The sequence below is a fragment of the Peromyscus californicus genome, unplaced genomic scaffold, assembly GCF_007827085.1.
Source record: "Peromyscus californicus insignis strain IS unplaced genomic scaffold, ASM782708v3 Scaffold_20__1_contigs__length_68692818, whole genome shotgun sequence".
NCBI classification, from domain to species: domain Eukaryota; kingdom Metazoa; phylum Chordata; class Mammalia; order Rodentia; family Cricetidae; genus Peromyscus; species Peromyscus californicus.
The window spans coordinates 20,142,658-20,159,058 of NW_026294503.1; the positions used below are offsets into that span (position 1 = coordinate 20,142,658).

The window sequence follows — 16,401 nt, forward strand, 5'->3', positions numbered from 1 at the left end:
TACCAAAATTTCTCAGTGTGAAAGACACAGATTCTTTCTGTGTTCTTCTTTTACCCACCATTGGATGGCCACCCACATTGCCTCTGTGCTTTCTTATTTTTTTTACTTCAGATCCATCCCTGAAATTTTGATATTTGAGGGTTCTGCAGCCCCATAAGAGCTTGAAAACCAAATAGAAGTCTTCTGTGCTCTAAAGTCATGATTACATCATCCTCATTCTCCTGCCTTTCCATCATTTCAAAAGTTAGTGTGAATTAGTGGCCATGTTCATCCATTCCATCCTCATCAGTTTCTCTCTTGACTTTCCTTTCCTCATCCTTCAACCACTGTCCTCATTCTACATTTGATAAGGACTGAAACTGAAAAATGGTAGCTGTTGCTTAACACATCTCCAGCCACTCTGCTCTAAATCATCTTGCATCCAATGGCCCCATAAATCTCCAAGAATGCCTTCCTTAGCGATACCACTCTATTGTTAAAATAAGCCCTCCAGGTGGTTCTGTCACTTTCCTTATAAGCGGTCCCAGGGGAATTAGTATATATCAGTAGGTAGTTTTTTTTTTTTAATTTATTTTTATTTTTATTTTTGCAGACAGTAATCTAAAAGTTTTCTTTACCAGTAGAATTTGCTGAAGACTTTGGTATGCTAATATATGCCTCCCAATTGAAAGACCCTAACCCTTCAGGCTTACACCCATTCCCAAGCCCCAGGAGAATGAGGAACTAAAAAGCTAGTTCCAAGGGCAACCTGACTCAGCCACCCCTGCCACAATGTAACAATGTAAAGAGATTTCTATTAAGAGATGCACTCAACTGTGACTGGGATAACTGCAAGTGTTCCAGGAAAGACCACTGTAACCTTTGTGTAAACTTCGCTCCCACCCTGACACCCCCCTTGAGGTTTCAGGAAGAATGTGCATGCGGACGTGACTGTACCCACCCTGTGATCAGGCCATGATCTTGTGAAATTAGCCTCTAGACATAAATCAATCGAAACGAAATTGTATGGGAATTGTAATCTTATGGCTTTTGTGGGTTTTTCCTATAAAGTACCCATGTGGCTGCAGTAGGCGCGACTCTTACCCTCAGGACAAGGGGAGCCCGACTGTACAGCTGCATCAATAAACCTCTTGCTGTTTGCATCAACTGGACCGGAGTCTGGGTTCTTGGGGCGCCCACCTGAGAAGGTAGTACCCTGGGTCTGGGGTCTATCACCAATAACCACTGCTTCAAAATGGCAAAATGTTTATGTGTATATTCTGTAGTTAAAAATGAAACAAACAACAACAACCCCCTCAAAGTACTAAAGGGTTCTAAATGGTCATTCTCACATAGGATGTAAAACATTGGTGACAATCTAACATACATTTCTCAGAGTCTGTGTGTGTGTGTGTGTGTGTGTGTGTGTGTGTGTGTGTGTGTGTGTGTGTGTGCCGCACATGAGCATGCATTCATGCTCAGGAGACGCCTCTGTTTGTGTTTCTTTGGCTGTGATGACTAAGAAGTCAGTCATTGTCTAGATGTTCTACTTTGAGGATATCAAGTTTCAATCTTGACTTCTCTATTCTTTATACATCTATTTGGGGAGTCTAGTCTTCCAGCCTTCCCCAGTGAAGTTCCTTGATTTTCATCATTAGGACATTTTCCCCAAGTTCAAGTTATTTTATCCATAGCCATATCCTGTATTTGTACAATCAGTGAATTCCTTTGGATTGCAGGAAATGAATGCTATCACATGAGAGGGTTGAGGTGCTTAATCTATGCAGCAGCTGTGTGTCCTCTGTCCCTTTGAAGGTTACCTACCCTAAAGACACGCTCTAAAATACCTTTGAACAGCATACAGCTTTCTCTAACATTATTGTAATACTCAGAAAAAAACCATGAAAAACAAACTATTTTCTGTCTGATTTATGACTTGCAAGATAACTTTTTATTCTTTTTCACTAATACACAGAATAAAGTTACATCCTTTAAGTGCTCTTAGCTTGCATCACTCTGAGCCAGATGACAAGGAAAGGAGCTATGTTCCTTCTAAAGATGGTGTCCTTTATCCTGCAAAGAGAACGTCTGAGAGAACTTTTAAGAAAGTAGGCAGTCAAGCCTTGAATGTTTTCCATGTTTAGAATTAGCCTGAAAGGGTGTGTACCCATTCATCTCTTTGGGTGTTTACAAGCCAAATAGTTACCGAACACCTACTGTGTGCCAGAGACTATGTTTTGAAACGGTCTTAGCCTAGATTCCCCGGAAATAGACTCTGAGATAGGAAATTATGAATTGGGTACAGAAGGTATCAGGGAATAATATTCTTGGGAGATGGTGCAGGGAGAACTGTGAAACACAACACAGTTGCAAAAGAGGTCTAGTCCAATCCTACGAGAAACTTGGTATTTGAGAGCTGTCCTAAAAATGCAAGAAGACTACACTGGCTCCTTTTATGTCTCCTTGGCACAAGCTCAAATCACTTTGGAAAAGGGAATATTGAGAAATTGAGAAAATACTTCCACCAGACAGGCCTGTGGTGCATTTTCTTGACTGACGATTGATGCGAGAGGGCCAAACTCATTGTGTGTGGTATCACCCCTGGGCTGATGGTACTGGGCACTATAAAAAAATTCAGGCTGAGAAAGCCATGAGGAACAATCCAGTAAGCAGCATTCCTCCATGGCCTCTGCATCAGCTCCTGCCTCCAGGTTCCTGCCTTGAATTCCTGCCCTGACTTCCCTGGATGACAGACTACAAGATATAAGATGAAATAAACCCTTTCTTCCCAAAGCTGCTTTTGGTCATGATGTTTTATCCTGTAATAGAAATGTAAGAATTCAAGCCTTTGTATGCCCATGTCATCTAATAATTGATGGTCCACCCTCCCAGAGTAAGCCATCTTTTATTGCAACCTAGGGCACTTCTGAGTTTGGGACATGACTTTGAGTCGTTAACAACCAGTATCTCCAGTATCTAGGTGATTGGAAGAAATCGGAATAAGAATGCCATATTTATTGTTGGGATATAATAGGAATAAGGATGCATCCATGTCCTCAGACAGATGGTGGTCTAGTTGAGCCATAGTAACAAATGGGCAAAGTGAAGCATGAATGAATAAGGGAGATAATATGATGTGCTGTGAGGGCATAGCAAGGGACATCTAGCCATGGCTTACAAGTCCTGGAAAGGGTTTATAGAAGAGGGGGCAGGAACATGAGGCTGTAATAAGGAGTTGGGCTTATGAAGGGAGCAGATTGGAAGAACACTAAAAGAAAGTCTTCCTAGTGCAGGAAACAGTATGCATGAATGGCAGGTGACAAGAAAGTACAGTAGAAGGAGCCCACTGCAGCGTTAGGAATTGACAGAATGAAAGGGCAATAAAAGTAAGAGCAAAGGGGGAAGGTACCAGGGTCTGACCCTGAAGGATGGACCTGAAAGGGCAAGTGTGCCAGGCCCAGAAGTCTGGAATTTGATGTGGATTGTTCTGACAATCACAGTTTCCAGCAGGGAATTCCATGATATAGCTTACACTTCAGGAAGATCATTCTGACTGCAATGTGGAGAAAGGAATGGAGATAAAGAGAATCATGGGCCCCTCTGAGGGTCTATGGAAGGGGCTGAGTCATTAGTTTGGGGCGAGAAATGACAGTGATTAAAATGGAGGCATGTCAGGTGGGGTGGGGAGAAATGGGTGGATTTGAGTGATACCAAGGAGTCCAGAAGACTTGACTGATTCGTTATAGGTCACTAGGGAAAAAGAGGAGTCAAGCTCAGGTTTATCTGTGCACAAGAACAGGCTGGCAGCATGGGAAGCAGGGAATCAGAGTGTCAGATGGAAGCAAAGAAACGAATTAGAGCCATAATAAACAACACTTTTTTGGTACAGGGACCCACACAGGAAAGAAAGAAAAAAGCCAAGCTCTTTTCATACACGTGAAAATGACATTAAAGTATTCTATAAAAATAGAACCTATATTGTTACAACCTAAAATACCTTTTGGGAGAACAATATCTGTGAAAATTGGACCTAAATTTAGCCTCTAAATATGAATGCCTAGGCCACGCTTCAGACATCATAGCATGGAGACAGTGGATCAAAGTATTTCTGTTACTACTTGGTTAGCATTTTGGCTTCTCTGGGGATATTATAGAACATATTTCTTTTATCCCTGATGCAACCCTACGTGCGCATGTGGGGGCAGGAGTGTTATTATGCTCCTGATGTGTGGAGGAAAGAACGGAGGCTCGGAGGTGTGAGATGACTCAAGCTTCAAAGGGGTAACTTGAGTCTAGAATGTTCATTCAGTCAATGCAGTGTTCCTGGAGGCAGCATCCACAGGCCTTAGACACTACTGGGCAGAGACCACATCAATGAGGACTAGTGCTTGTTTCCTGCATCAACAGGAAGTTGTTGGATATAAAATGAGGTGGGTATGGTATCACATGCTTTTAATCTCAGCATGTAGGAGGCTGAAGGAGGAGGATAGACGTTTGAGGCTAGCCTGGGCTATATAGTGCAAACTTGTTATCAAAGAAAGAATGAGAGAGAGAGAGAGAGAGAGAGAGAGAGAGAGAGAGAGAGAGAGAGAGAGAGAGAATGAACTTAGGAAAAGAAGTCTGATTTGAAGCAGAGAAACTGATGCCATGTCTTATCATCTCCATAAAGCCCCAATGCTTCCAATTTCCCTGGAGGACAGCTGAGATTGCCAGCTGAGCATTGTCACTACCTATCAACTTCCAGACACATTTGGGGACCCTGCATGGCTCATCTTTTCTGTGAGGCTTTTGCCTCAGACTATGTAGGCCACAGGAGCTAGAATGTCCACAGGTATTTTTTTGCAGCTCTCCATGCTTAGGAATGTCTCAAAGTTTTCAGTGAACTTGGTTTTTGGTTGTCTATCATAGGCAGGTGAAACAAATGTTGTCCACTCTCCTAAGTGATGATATACCCAAGTTGGCTCAGAAGACTCTTCCCATTAGGCATTTATAGCCTGTTATAGGAATGACCTTGAATATATTCTCATTGTTTAATTTAAAATTAGGATGCTCTAAATTTTAATATACAAGCACATGTGTGCAAGAAATCTCACACTTTCATGCAGAAAATCCTAAGTGTGCATGTGTATGAGAGGGAAGCTGTTTGAAATAATGAACGAGTTCATGAGGTCACGGGATACAAAAATCAATATACAAAAAAAATCAATTGTAATTTTATATACTAGCAATGAACAGTCTGGAAATAAAGTTTAGGAAACAATTCCATTCATAACAGCTCCACAAATAATAGAATACTTAAGGATAAATTTAATAAAGGAAATGTAAGACTTGTAACACTGAAAATTACAAAACTAGGGTGACAGAAGGAAAGGAGGACATCTAACAATGCAGGAGAAATTTATGTTCATGTTAGATGTTAAATCTCCCAAAACAGGTGTACAGATTCCATTTAACTGCTATCAAAGCGGCAGGAGCTGCTCTGGACCCACATATCTTTGCTTGTGAAAGGCCCTCTGTTTCCCTCTAGCAGGCCACCCAGAAGCTTAAACAGTCTTTGATTGAGGTGCAAGTCTAGTCTTTAGAAAAGTTAAATTGATTCCCCAGTAATTTCTCATAGGCAAATGAACTGAAAACTAGTCCCCTGTCTGTGTCAATTAAGTAGGTATAGTTACTATCTGGGCTCAGAGGGAGCTCAAAAGACAGCATTAAGAAAATAACGGGAGCCGGGCGACGGTGGCACACACCTTTAATCCCAGCACTCAGGAGGCAGAGCCAGGTGGATCTCTTGAGTTCAAGGCCAGCCTGGTCTACAGAGCAAGATCCAGGACAGGAACCAAAACTACATAGAGAAACACTGTCTCGAAAAAGCAAAAAACAAGAAACAAAAACAAATAAAAAGAAAATAAAGGGACTAGCTTAAGAAAATACTATTACAAGGTATTACACACTATTACAAAGTATTATTTCATAAAAAACTCGGGTCCAAAATATGCAGAGAACACTGATGCTTCAATAGGAAGGAGGCAAACAACTCAGTAGGGGTGGAGGGAACTTGACTAGTCTTCTCACCAGAGAAGACAAATAATATAAGAACAAGTGTTCAATGTCATTATTCATTAAGTATATGCAAATTAAAAGCATACTATTTCTTTATATGCACCAGAATGACTATAATAATAAAAAATAAACCAAAACTAGGGCTTAGGGAGGATGTAGAAAACTAGAACTCTTACACATTACAGATGCAAAATGTTACAACTATATTTAGAAAACAGGTTTCTACTTTCTTAATAGGTTACCATGGGCCCTGTATCCTAATCTGTTATTAACACAGAATACCACAGACTGAGAAAATTATGCATACCAAAAGGTTACTTGACATATTGTCCTAGGAGCTAGAAAGTTGAAGACTGAAGGCCTCAATCTGAGGTACACATGGCAAGAGAGCATGGAAGAGAGAAAGTGAGGTAAACTGCACTTTCATAAATGCGCCTTCCTTTGACCACAACCTCACTTCATTAATAAGGGCAATGACCCCCCAAATCTAATCTCTACCTTTTACTATTCCACTTCTCAATATTGCATGGAAATTAAGTTTCCACTGAATTGTGGGGGGATCCTTTCACAGGATAGCACATAACAATTCCATATATAAGTGCTTACCCAAGAAAAATGAAAATACTAACCAATAGATGTCTGTAGCATTATCGTAACAGAAAATCCCCAAGCAATCTAAATACCCAACATCTAGCGAATGTATAAACAAAATGCCAACCTGTCAGAGAACTGAACACACTTAGCAATGGAAATGATTCAACTACTTATACAGCTACAACCTGACCGAAACTCAAGAACCTAATGCTAGGTGAAGAAATCCTGAAACAAGTGATTGGGCATTATTCTCTACATGTGATATATTCAGGGGAGGCAAGCTGAAGAGAGACAAGGCAGATCTGTAGTTGCCTATGTTTGGAGACAGGAATAGAGATTGACTACAAATGGACAGAGGGCAGCTTGGTGTGATGAAAATGTCTTAAAATTTTATTGTGATATTTATACAACTTACACATTTTCTAGAAACTATTGACACAACTTATGTTTTATCTTAGTCCTTCCTTCCTCCCTCCCTCCCTCCCTCCCTCTCTCTCTCTCTCTCTCTCTCTCTCTCTCTCTCTCTCTCTCTCTATTTCTATATCCAGCTGCAGTTTCCCCTCCCTCCTCTCCTCCCAATCCCTCACCCCACCTCCCCTCTGCCTCTCCCACATCCACTCCTCCTCTGTTTCTATTCAGAAAAGGGTAGGCCTCCCATGGATACCAACAAAACAGACACATCTTCTTATAATTGGAGAACTTACATTTCATGTCTTAATAAACTGCTAAATAAAAATGATCAGCATAGTGCAGAGAGTAGAAACTAGAAATGGAGCAAAGAGGGCTATATTGATGATGGGTAAGGATGATGATGAATGATGAGTATTTTATATACTCTATTTTCAATATACTCTCTTCACTTTTTCTACATATTTGAAATTTCACATTGAACTCTAAAACACATTTTGAAAAATGAAATAGCACACTTTCTTTCAAGGAAACTAAAGTGGACACATAGGCTCATCTTATGAGGCTAGATGAAAATTCAGTCTTAGTCATTATATTCAATGGTTACCAAGACTCATTAAACAATATGAGATGATTACAAATCTTCAAGTGATCAGGACTTGGCTGCAATGATCATTATCTGGAATGAATAAACCTTACAAAATAGTTACTGTTGTTGATTATGCCAAGGCTAGACCCAGGAATTTTTTTTATGAAGTCTCTGGTTCTTCTATTTCAAGCCACCATCTCTATATTCCCTCTTGGCTCTGGTTCCTGAGAGGACATTCCTTTCTGAGTCCTTGGCTGTTGGTTCTTATGAGGGCCATGATTTCCTGACACTAGTGGTGAGTCTAGGTAGACCCCTCTCCTTTTTCTTATCTTCACAGTCTTGTAAATAACTTAGTCTGAATCTAGATCCTTTATCTCTCAGATCTCTAATGCTTTCACAATGACCAGATAAGGAATTCATCTCAGAGTTCAGTTTATGATAAAGTACCTGAGAAGCATGAAAACAAAGGGCTCTGATGCCTGAGTTTGTAAGCTGTTTGTGTAAAATATACAGAATAGTATAAAAATACTCATTTTTTCCAATCTGTCCAGATTATGTGAACCTTAGTACATAAATAACTTATAAAACACATATTTATTGAACCCTTATAAGCAATGCCAAACACTATTTGAGGTACTGGCTATGCAATAGTTTAAAAAGTCAACCAAGTTTGCTTTTGTGCAGCTTAAAACCTAGGATTTAAGTTTTCAAAGACATATAAGGTTCCAGAGTAAGATGTGGAAAGTCTTGGAAAGCATAAACATTAACTCTCCATAAATTTCCATAGTGAGTGATTTGTATCTTGCCTCTCACCTGCACTTAGGAATGGTCCCGAGTAATCAACCCTACACTTGTCTGCCTGGATCCCAAGTGAATTATTGCTTTCTCTTTCCATGGAGACCACCATGGTTAAGCAGCCTACATCAACCACTCCTACAAAAGCACTGTCTATTCACACCCAGTGGTTTCTCTGATTAATTCACAGGTCAGAACTTGTGTGTCAGCCTTCCCTTAGGGATCTGTTCCTGTTTTGCACTTCAAAGGCCCATCTGGCAGATATCAAAGGTATGTCTAAATCTTTGGAACTAAACTTGAGTATTCTCTGTTCTTACATCTTAACCCTTTCTTGTACTTCTAGGAGATAGTGTTATTGGGAAGAAAAAGAGCAATTGCTCAGACTGTTATTACCTTTAGTTACTTTTTATACATCTGTTTCCTATAAAAAGCAATGTCTATTTATATGAGATTGTTGCACAAAGTAGATTAGTTCTGAAAAGCCCTGTAGTCATGGCTCAAAACAACCAAGGCTTCTAAACAGCCTGTTGCTCAGCACTTCACAGTCACCCAGGAGTGTGCCGTAAGATGATGCAAAGTTATAGAAATCTGGTAAATGTGTGGGATTTTAGAGGAAGAGAAACTATTTAAAGGTAACAAATGTTAGCCAGGCATGGTGGCACACACCTTTAATCTCAGCACTCAGGAGGCAGAGGCAAGTGAATCTCTCTGAGTTTGAGCTAGCCTCTACAAAGTGAGTTCCAGCATAGCCAGAACTAAACAGAGAAACCCTGTCTCAGAAAACAAAACAACAGCAACAAAAGTAACCAGTGTTGTATGTAGTACCATGATGTATAGTAGTAAACTTGGGAACACCCAATCCTTCTGTAGAAAAAAGTGCAAAGGGGCTGGGGAGATGGTTTGGCAGATAAGCTTTGCAGTTCCAGCATGAGGAAAAGAGTTTGGATCCCTCTTCAGATCCCATAGATGCCTGGTAGGTAGGTTAGCCTACTTGTAATGCTAGCCTCAGAAGACAGAGACAGAGGATACCCAGAGTAAGCTAATGAGCAAGACTAGCCATATCAGCAAACTCTGTGTTTAATTGGGAGACCCTGTCTCATGGGATAAAATAGAAGAGAGATCAAGGATTATTCCTGGTATTTACACATGCATATCTATCCACATACACGTGTCCATATATGCATGACATCACACACACACATATATATGAAAACAAAGAGAGTAAGAGCCATAGCATTGATCTCATAGTCACACTAAAATCATACCAAGTTCTACTGGTCAGACTAAGATCTGGATGTGTTAATTTCTCAAAGTTTACAGGGCATGATTATGGATTCCTGACCCTAGCCTAATCATTTTTCTAGTAATCAATGATGCTTTCCAGGAATATTTCTGTTCAAATAACCAAATTTCCAAGCTTTTCCAAATCCTGGCTTTGTAGAGAAACAGCTTTTCAGACACACGGTCTGTCTATTTGTTTGAATATTCTCCCCCATGTCTGGAGTATGCTTGCCAAGTTGGCTTTCTTTGAAGAATTTCCCCTGTCTGGCTTGACATCATTTAGTTTATTTATGTTAGAGAACCCTCAAGGAAATACTTACCTGTATTATATGTATGCGCGTGTGGGTGTGGGTATAGAACAGAGAGCCAAAAATCATTAGAAGCTGAATTCACTTATCAGATTCCTAGTCTTGGATCTGTTCAGAAGTAAACCATACAAACTACTGCTTGTAATTCTTGCTAGAGTCAGCAAGTGGGCAGAGGGAAGAAACCAGTCTAAGGGATTTGATAACATTGAAGTATGTATATTTGATATAAATCTGAAGGATTTAAAGTACATGATACTCTCAAAAGATTACATTTAAAACTGGGTGCAGAATGCTAAGTGAACCACCCTTTAGTCATTGAGATCACTTGCTCTCTGTTCTACTAAATTGTCTGCCACCTTCAAGATTTACTCAATTAATAAATGAAAGCAGTCATGAGATGATATAGTCAAATTTAGTGACAAGTTTGGGAGTAGAAAAGAAACTTATGATGAAGTGATAACAGCAGTAGAGAATATGAAACAGGTTAGAATAAAAGGTTTTGGGATCAGAATTTACTGTGCATTAGAGAGGTTTGTTGTTGTTTGCAGTTAGAAAAAATATGAGAGTTTAGTTTACATTTCTTGACAATACTTGTGTCTGGGTAAAACTAAGAGAACAGATTTCAGTAGAGTCCTAAATGGACTGATTTGGATAAAACACCAGGACAAGCCACTGCTAGAGTATACACAATGCATTTATACAGAAGGAAACAAGGCCCCATAGACATTTTTGATTATATATGTTCTTGCTATGCCCATACAAAGCTTCAAAACAAGCAAAAACTGAGAGTCATTACAGCCTATCTCAACAGAACATGGAGAATTCTTTCAGAAAGTCCCATTGTATATCAAGGGCAGAGGTTCTCTTTGCAACACTGCAAGTCAGGTGTCAGCACCTAACACATCTATGCTGTGGGAAACGCTGCATCTACTCATGAGAATTAAGTGAGGTTCACTTGAGGTAGGCAGTAGGAAAAGATTTTGAATTCTGAGGCCAATGATTTGGGAGACTGACTTTGGCTCTCATATGTCATGCTAGATTTCCTTGCGGGGAGGTCAGGTAGATTCTGAGTTGGTTTCCTTATTTACAAAAGACAGTGTAGTGACCTGGTGAACTGTGAGTGGCTTCCTAATGAAAGCTTTCTGAGTTCTCTTTGCCCTAGAATTGTGACTTGTCTTCGTTTCTGTGACTACAGAAGCTTAGCTTCTGACTCAGAGTAAGGGCAAGTTCAAATGGGCAGAACAAAGTTTTGCATCCTGCTGATCTCAGTCATAATAGGTTATGTTACTGTTTGCCAAAAGTTCACTTTCTGTTCTCAAAGAGTCATTTCCTACATGGGTATTCTGTTTCTGCATCCTGTTGAACCCAAGAATGGCCACATAATCTCACTTTTTAAAATATACTGTGGATGAAAAGAACATGTGTTTCTTATAACATAAACATTTTAGATTTGTCGTGTCTCTTCTTGTTATGTTGACCACATATACACCTGTAAAGGATGTTCCATCAGTCTTTGTCCTGGAAGTAACAAACTTTAAAAGTTGTTAATGGTTACATATTATAGCAAGAATTAACTTTTAAATCATTGCAAATTTTGTCTTCATTTGTTGCCACAGCAAAAGCTAACCTATATTGAAAGAATGGCCAAATCCATGGCAAAATTATAGAAAGAAGTTTTCATTTATGACAATTCCAACAGAAAGTTAAAAATCAGAAAGTTTATTTAAAGAAGTAAATAATTCCTAGTCTCTAAAAAACTCCTGGTCTCTAAACCTCATTTGAGCAGTATTAAGCCTCTATAACTGAATAATTTAAAAACACAGCAGTCTTGGCCTCTTAACTGGTCTACTGTACCTTCTGCAGTAGTGTCAAAAAAGAAGGTGGGCCGGGCGGTGGTGGCGCACGCCTTTAATCCCAGCACTCGGGAGGCAGAGCCAGGAGGATCTCTGTGAGTTCGAGGCCAGCCTGGTCTCCAAAGCGAGTTCCAGGAAAGGCTCAAAGCTATACAGAGAAACCCTGTCTCGAAAAACCAAAAAAAAAAAAAAAAAAAAAAAAGAAGGTGGAAGACAGCATGGTGGATGCTATGCTAGAGAACGTGTAGAATAGTGTAGATGGAGACTTTCTATAAGAAGCATTTAAGACCTAAGGAATAAATAAGAATTAGGAGAATTCTGAATGTGTGTGTGTGTGTGTGTGTGTGTGTGTGTGTGTGTGTGTGTGTGTGTGTGTGTATTACCATGGAGATATTGTTGTATTAGGCATTAAGTGCAGTAATAGTATGTGAGTTAAGAGCATCCTAAGCAGGGCAGTCTTACTGTAAAGCACCAGTGATGAGTCCAGATGACAGAGAGAATGGAGGCATTGATGAAAAGGCAGAAGTCAGATCACCTAGCAATGTATGACTCAGGATTCTGGATTTTGTTTTAAGATTCATTAGAGAATCACTTAAAAAGATATTTATTTATTTATGTTTGGTTTTTTGAGACAGAGTTCCTCTGTAGCTTTGGAGCCTGTCCTGGAACTTGCTCTGTAGACCAGGCTGGCCTCAAACTCACAGAGATCTGCCTGTTTCTGCCTCCTAAGTGCTAGGATTAAAGGTGTGCGCCACTGCTGCCTGGTTTAAAAGGTTTTTTGTTTGTTTGTTTGTGTTTTTGTTTTTAACTATTAGCAGGGTTACTCTACATCCCTACCAGCATGATTTGTCACTTGTTTTGTTGACCATTTGTTGACTATTATTCTGACTTGTGTAAGACAAAAGATCAAAGTAATTTTGATTTGCATTTTCCTGATGACAAAGAATTGAACATTCCTTTAAGTGTTTCTCAGGCATTTGAGTTCCCTCTTCTGAGAATTCTCTGTTTAGATCTGTACCCCATTTATTAATTGAGTTATTTGTTTCCTTGATATCTAGTTGCTGTGGGATGTTCTGTATGGCAAATGTGTTGCTCTGATTGGTTGGTAAATAAAACACTGATTGGCCAGTAGTCAGGCAGGAGGAAGTATAGGCGGGACAAAGAAGAGAATAAAGCTGGGAAGTGGTGGAAGGCTGAGTCAGAGACACTGCCAGGCGCCATGATGACAAACAGCATGTGAAGATGCCGGTAAGCCACGAGCCACGTGGCAAGGTATAGATTTATAGAAATGGATTAATTTAAGCTGTAAGAACAGTTAGCAAGAAACCTGCCACGGCTATACAGTTTGTAACCAATATAAGTCTCTGTGTTTACTTGGTTAGGTCTGAGCGGCTGCAGGACTGGCGGGTGAGAGAGATTTGTCCTGACTGTGGGCCAGGCAGGAAAACTCTAGCTACATCTAGTTTTTTGAGTTTCTATAGAATGCGTAATTGGGAAGAAAAATCTCTTCCCATTCTGTTGGCAGCCACTTTGTCCTAATGATGGTGACCTTTCCTGTACATAAGTTTTTCAGTTTCATGAGGTCCCATTTATTAGTTGTTGATCTTAGTGTCTGTGCTATCGATTTTCTATTCAGAATGTCTTTTCCTGTGCCAATGAGTTCAAAGGTATTCCCCACATTCTCTTCTATCTTATTCAGTGTATCTGGTTTTATGTTGAGGTTTTTGATCCATTTGGAGTTAGGTTTTGTGAAGGGTGGTAAGTATTGATAGATTTGTATTCTTCTACATACAGCCATATAATTTGATCAGTATCATTTGTTGAAGGTGCTATCTTTTCCCCCCAGTATGTATTTCTGGTATATTTATTAAATATCAGGTATCTATATGTATGTGTGGCCTTATTTAGGGATCTTCAATGCTATTCCATTGATCAATGTCTGATTTTGTGCCAATATCAGGCTGTTTTTATGACTATAGCTCTATACTACAGTTTGAAGTTGAGGATGGTGATATTTCCAGCAGCCTTTTATCATTCAGGAGTGTTTTATCTAATCTGGGTTTTATATGTTTCTATATGAAGCTAAAAATTGTCCTATCATGATGTGAGAAGAATTGTGCTGGAATTTTGATGGGTATTGCATTAAATCTGCAGATTGGTTTTGGAAGGATAGTGGTTTTTACTGTATTAATCCTACCAATCCATGAGCACACGAGATCTGTCTTCTGATATCTTCAATGTCTTTCCTCAGTGTCTTAAAGTTTTGTCATATAAGTCTTGCACTTTCTTGGTTAGAGCTACCCCAAGCTAGTTTATATTGTTTCAGGCTATTGTAAAAGGTGTTGTTTGATAACTTCTTTCTCATTTTGTTTGTCGTTTCTTTATAAGAAGGCTACTTATTTTGTATGTAATTTTTGTATCCTGCTACTTTGCTAAAAATGTTTAGCAGCAGTAGGAGTTTCCTGGTAAAATTTTTAGGATGACATATATACAATCATGTAATCTACAAATAAAGATGCTTTGATTTCTCCCCTTCCTGTTTGTATCCCCTTGATCTCCTTCCGTTCTCTTATTGCTTTAGCTAAAACTTTATGTACTATGTTGAATAAGTACCTAGAGAGTGGATAACTTTGTCTTGATTCTGATTTTAGTGGATGGAACTGCTTTGAGTTTATCTCCATTTAGGTTGATATTGGTTTGGGGCTTGCAGTAAATTATCTTTATTATGTTGAGATATGTCCCTTATATCCCTAGTCTCTCAGAACTTTTATTATGAAAGGGTATTGGATTTTGTCAAAGGCATGTTCTGCATATAGTGACATGATCATATGGTTTTCGTCTTTTAGTCTGTTTCTATGGTGATTACAGTTACCGAATTATATATGTTGAACCATCCCTGCATCTCTGGGATGAAGCCTATTTGATCATTGTGGATAATATTTTTGAGGATTTCTTGAATTCAGTTTGCAAGTACTTTATTGAGAAATTTTGCATCTATGTTCATAAGGCAATTTGACTGTAATTCTCTTTTTTTGCTGGGTCTTTACATGGTTTAGGTATCAAGGTAATTGTGGACTTAGTAAAATAGTCAGGAAGTGTTCATTCTGTTTCTATTTTGTGGTATAATTACTATTTCACTAGGGATTATATGCCCATTGAAATTGCTTATTGGATCTTGATTTAATTTTGGTAAGTGATATGTATTGATAAATTGTCCATATCTTTTAGGTTTTCCAATTTGGTGGAGTACAGGTTGTCAAAGTATGTCTTTATGATTCTCTAGATGTCCTAGGCATTTGTTGTTATGCCCCCTTTTACATTTCTTATTTTGTTAATTATAATATCGTTTCTCTGTCTTTTAGTCAACTTGGATAAGGGTTGGTCAATCTTATAGATTTTCTCAAAGAACCATCTCTTTTTTCTTTGATTCTTAGTTTTTTTTTTGTTGTTGTTGTTGTTTCTATTTCATTGATTTCAAGACTTAGTTTGATTATTACTTGCCATCTACTTCTTCTGGGTGTGATTTCTTCTTTTTGCTATAGAGCTTCCAGGTGTGCTATTAAGTTGCTAGTATGACCTCTCTCCAGATTTTTAAAAGTATTTATTTATTTATTTATTTTACATCCCAACCTCAATTTCCCCTCCCTCTTCTCATCCAGTCCCTCCCTTACCTCCTTTCTGTCTCCCAATTCACTCCTCCTCTGTTTCTATTCAGAAAAGTACAGGCCTCCAAAGGATATGAATAAAACATGGCATATCAAATTTCAGTAAGACTAAGCACCTCCCTTGTAGGCTGGGCTTGGCAAGGAAACCCAGTATCAGGACTAGGGTCCCCAAAACCAGCAAGAGTCAGAGATAGCCCCTGCTCCCACTGTTAAGAATTCCAGAAGAAGACCAAGCTATACAACTATCATATATATGTAGAGGGCTTATGTCAGTCCCATGAAGGCTCCCTGGTAGTTGGTCCATTCTCTGTGAGCTCCTATGAGCCCAGGTTAGTTAATTCTGTGGGTTTTCTTGTGATGTCCTTGACCCCTCTGGCTCCTATAATCCTTCATCCCTCTCTTCAGCAGGATTCCCCAAGTTCGTCCTAATGTGGGTCTCTGCATCTGTTTCCATCAGTTGCAGGCTTTCTGTTGACAATTGGGATAGGCACCAATCTCAGCACATTCCATAGGCAGGACATGTTATAGGTCAAAAGTTACGTGGCTGGGTTGCTGTCTCAACCCTTCCACTGGAAATCTTGCCTGTTCTCAGGAAATAGCCAGTTCAGGCTATGTGTCCTCTATTTTTTGGGGTCTTAGCTGGGGTCATCCTGGTAGATTCATGGGAGTTTTCCTTGAACTAGGTATCTACCTGATCCTGAAATGCTCCCCTGCTTTTTAATTATCTCTTTAAGTACTTCCTCCCACCCCCCCCACCTGATCTCTCATGTTCCCATCCCTACTTGCCTCTAGTCCACCCATGAACTCTCTTCCATTTCCCCTTCCCAGGAAGACCTGAGTGTGCCCCCTTGAGCCTTCCTTGTTACCTAGCC

General features: G+C 39.5%; 1 long non-coding RNA gene across 1 annotated transcript in view; it reads left to right on the plus strand.

Annotated features, from left to right (window-relative positions):
- The window catches only part of LOC128116505 (uncharacterized), a 74,720-nt gene that overhangs the window by 8,391 nt on the left and 49,928 nt on the right, over positions 1-16,401 (plus strand). Inside the window, exon 2 of the long non-coding RNA XR_008220487.1 lies at positions 8,613-8,692. This is a non-coding gene — a long non-coding RNA (uncharacterized LOC128116505). The remainder of the gene's footprint in view (positions 1-8,612; positions 8,693-16,401) is intronic.